Source organism: Acomys minous (assembly GCF_964271855.1).
Source record: "Acomys minous genome assembly, chromosome: 1".
Lineage (NCBI taxonomy): Eukaryota > Metazoa > Chordata > Mammalia > Rodentia > Muridae > Acomys > Acomys minous.
The window spans coordinates 1,725,679-1,730,634 of record NC_140483.1 but is presented as its reverse complement, the minus strand read 5'-3'; positions in this window follow the sequence as shown (position 1 = coordinate 1,730,634).

The following is a 4,956-nucleotide window of genomic DNA, read 5'->3' as shown; positions in this document are numbered from 1 at the left end:
TTGCTGAAGCTCTCTTATGTTTTAATTAGATTCTGATTGCAAGTACATGTGTGTGAAAGTCCGTTTATCTCTAAATAGGAGGACATCTTCTGAGCTCTATCTTTGCTACTAGAAAATTGGTCTTTTATCAGGCTAATTCAAGGGCCAGATGAAGGACAATAGAATATAAAATAGATGACATTTGTGGAGAAAACCAGGAAGGGCACTCTGTGGTCTGGCTTGTATTCCTTCTCCGCATACCCACATTGGTGCTTGCAGGAGAGCAAATATAAGGTGGATACAGGAAAAAGACTCTTCACATTACACGGCTTTGTGATCACCGGCGATGAGGAAAGTCTGGGCCCAGCACCATCTCTGAGGTGAGTCTATGGACCACCTAGTGGGTCAGGTCTCAGAAGTCCCTCTTGTGGGCAAGTGTCACACAGCGACACCTTCCTCAGATCCATGCTCTTGTATTTGTAACAAAGGACATGGAGGGACAGAGCCTACCCAGCTGCAGAGTGTGGCTTGACAAGCCTGCTTTCCTCCTCATTCTCTGCCCTGGGCTCTGCCATATTCTAAGTCACCCTAAGCCACCCCTGTTGCCTTTGCCTCTGAGCTGTGACACTGAGAGAGCCACCAGTGGGTGCTTTGTGCTCAGACAGCTGTCTGGCTTTGCTTAAGAGCTTCTGGGAATACTAGGATCAGTGTGTCCTGCCTTCCTCTGCTCCAGTCCCGCCTCATCCCCACGGTTCTCCCCACCAAACCTAAGAAGCAACATGAAGAAAAACATCAAAACAAGGGAGGAAATATGTTTAAATAATACACATGCAAAGTATGTAATTTCTCTTAGCAAGTCTGTAAGACGCTGTGACTGGCTTCTTCTAATTTCTGAATGGGAACCTGCTGTGCTAAAAGGTTAAGCGACTTGTATGAGATCACAGCGTCTAGGGTGGGGCTAGAGTTGAGTGCTTGATGGCAGGTGAGTGAGACAGCACAGATGTGTGGCCTGGATTACTGGTTCAATGTGAAAAAAAACCGCTGGGGCCAGGGAGATGGCCCAGTCCCTAAAGCATTACCTGTTGTTGATGTAAAACACCCAAGCAAAGCACCTCAGGGGAGAGTGTTGTTAGCTCCCAGTTCAGGTTAGAGTCTATCCCTGCGGGGTGGGGACAGGCGGGGGTCAAGGTAGGAACTCGAAGAGGCCTGTTAACGTGCTCAGTGAAGAGCAGCGAGAGCTTCCGAGGGCTTGGCTCCCTCTTTCCTTTTCTCTCAGCTCAGAGTCCAGCCCATGAGATGGTGGGGCCCTCATTTAGGGAGACTTTCCACATCAGTTAGCCCAGCAAAGAATGCCCTTCTCATGCATGCCCACAAGCCTGCATGGAGACTATTTCCCAGGTCATTCCGCGTTGTATCAAGTTGGCAGCTGAAACGTGTGTGTGTGTGACCTCAGTACTGAAAAGGGAGCAGAGACAAGTGTATGCCCAGGGCTCACTAGCCAGTTAGGCTAGCCTAATCAATAAGCATCAGGCCAAAAAGAATTTTTATCTGTCAAAAATTAAGATGAAGAAGAACTGACAAAGATACTAATGTCTGACCCCCACTACATTCACACACACACTGGACCCATCACAAACCCCAACAAGATGGAGCCCCTTCACAACCAGCTCTCCCTTCCTCCTCTACGGAGCTCTTCTCCTTCTCCACGGGGCTCCCTCCACTTTAGAACTTTTTCTCCTACATGGGGTTTTTGTTTTTCCCTTCTTCCATGGGAATCCTCCTCCTTTTCCATGAAATTTCCCGGACCCAACTCAGGGCCCCACTTCCCCAGCAGGGTTCTCTCTCAGTCCTCTGGACTTCCCCCACGAGCTAACTCCTAGGTGACTGTCTGTAGACAACTCCAGGACCTTAAGCATGTGCTATCTCATATTGCTATTTAATAATTTCATGAGTTACATCTCACGATGTGAGACTATGAAGCACCAAGCGCACAGAGTAAGTACTATCTGAAGTACTAAGACTGGTAGCCCAATGCTAATAAGGAAATAAGGAATTTTAAATATTCAAATTATATTAAATTAAAATTCTGTCTTAATCAAAGTTTGCACAGCATAGTATTTATCAAGTTTGAATGGATGAATTCCCTTTAGAGAAAAAATTCTCATAAAACCCAATGTTTATTTTTATTGTCACTTAAGCATATAAACATAAAACTAAGTATAAACTCCTAATAAAAGCTTAAGGTTTTTAAACTACTATAAATCCCAAGTGAATTTGTAAAATTAAATATAAATAATTCCATGATACTGTAACATTTAAATTAACAATATAAGTTTATTGTGATATATGATGCTTGCTTAATTCAAGCCACATCTCATGTAGGAAAATGGAATGATCCAGTGTTTTGGAGCTTTGAGCTGTGTGTGAAAAAATATCTTAGCACTTTCTTCTGATCAGTACAGATCACAAGCAAACCTTCATCCCCCAAGTGTGTTGTCAGGTCAATGGGACATTTTGTAACAAAACACCATTATAATTTTTAAGGCTGTTCTTTTTCCCAGACTAGCACTTCCTTGTGCTGAAGCAGACTAGCAGTGTGTAGTCGCCCAGAATATTAAGATAAACCCATGTGGAGCATCTCTCTGTGGGCTGATGAAGTGACTCAGTGAATGGAACACTTGCCGCACAAACATGGAGAGCAGAGTCTGGATCCCCAGAATCCATATAGATGCTGGGCAGGCATGGCCGCCATCTGCCACACTAGTGTACAGAAAGCAGAGATGGGGAGGAGCTCCTTGGAATGAGCTGGCTGGCTAGGCTAGCTGGTTGGTGAGCTCTGGGTCCACAGAGAGACCCAGGAAAGTGCAGGACAATTGAGGAAGAGGCCTGACATCAACTGTGAGCCTCCATACTCATGCATGTGCATGTGCAGGCACACCTGTACACACACACATACACACACACACATACACACACACACACACACACACACACACACATGACCCCCACGTTAGAACACACGCACATGCACATACACTCACACCAAATACATATATATACAAAAATAAAGTTAAAAAGCAAACTCTATCTCCAAGAGTCGGGATAAGGGTCATTTGCCGAATGCTTCCCTAGGAACAGGAAGTCCTAGATCCAATCCCCATATGCCATCGAACAGGTATGGTGGTGTACACCTATAATCCCGGAAGTCAGGGCTGTTGGTGACTTTGAATCCAGCTGTCTGCTCAGCATAAAACCGGTTAGAGGAAAAAGTGGGGAAGAGCCTGGAACATATTGGCACAGGAGACAACTTCCTGAACAGAATACCAACACCAGGCCTTAAGGTCAACAATTAACAAATGGGACCTCATGAAGCTGAGAAGCTTCTGTAAGGCAGGAGACACTGTCAAGAGAACAAAGTGACAGCCTACAGACTAGGGAAAGATCTTCACCAACCCTACATCTGACAAAGGTCTAATTTCCAAAATATATAAAGAACTCAAGAAACTAAACACCACCAAACCAAATAACCCAATTAAGAAATGGGGCTCAGAACTAAACAGAGAATTCTCAACAGAGGAATATCAAATGGCTGAGAAACACTTAAAGAAATGCTCAATCTCCTTAGCCATCAGGGAATTGCAAATCAACACGACTCTGAGATTCCATCTTACACTCATCAGAATGGCTAAGATCAATAACTCAACTGACACCACATGCTGGCGAGGATGTGGGGAGAGGAACACTTCTTCATTGCTGGTGAGAATGCAAACTGGTACAGCCACTTTGGAAATCTATCTGGTGCTATCTCAGAAAAATGGGAATAGGGCTTCCTCAAGACCCAGCTATTCCACTCCTTGGAATATACCCAGAAGATGCTCCAGCACACAACAGGGACATATGTTCAACCACGTTCATAGCAGCCTTATTCATAATAGCCTAAGTGTCCCTCAGTAGAAGAATGGATAAAGAAACTGTGGTACATTTACACTATGGAATACTACTCAGCTATTAAAAACAAGCTGTGAACAAATCTGTGAACAAATGGATTGAAGTAGAAATGATCTTAATAAGTGAATTAACACTTCAAGAAGCAGAAAGATTCAAATGGTATATAATCACTTATATCTGCATACTAGCCCAAGGTGCATGTCCCATGAAAGTCTTCACTTACCAGGAAAGTGGGACTGAGGGGAGGACATCCCATTGGGACTTTAGGTGAGAGAAGCATGGAAGAATGGGGAAATAGAAGGATCCAGAGGGTCCTAGAAACCTACAAGAAGAACATTAAGATGGGCAGATCTGGGTCCAGGGGTCCTGCTCAAACTATGGCACCAGCCAAGGACAATATGTGCAGTAAACTTGGAACCCCAACCCAGATCTAGCCAATGGACAGGACATTCTCCACAGCTGAGTAGATAGTGGAGACTGACTTTCACAGGAACTCTGGTGCCCCATATTTGACCACGTCCTCTGGATGGGGAGGCCTGGAGGCACTCAGAGGAAGGATAGCAGGCTACCAAGAAGAGACTTGATACCCTATGAGCATATACAGGGGGAGGACGTCCCCCTCAGTCACAGTTATAGGGGAGGGGAGTAAGGAGAAAATGGGAGGGAGGGAGGGAGGGAGGAATACATACAAGAGATGGGATAACAATTGAGATGTAATATGAATAAATTAGTAAAATATTTTGAAAAACAGCCTACTTCCTATGGATCAGGAATTTTTATTAGTTTAAATTATGTTAGTTAGAAAATAGAAACATAAAACAAAATCTGTCTGCAGATTCTGGTAAAATTGCCAACACACTAATAGAAGAGTTGCACAAAGTAGAAGAAAAGGGCAACTTTCCCCCTTCCTGTGAGTCACTGTGCTCAGAGATCTGTTTTTTCTATTACCAGCTACATTTGCTTAATATTTTCATAGAATCATTTTGTAATCTAAGAAATAAAAATATGGATCAGAGGAAATCTAAAGGT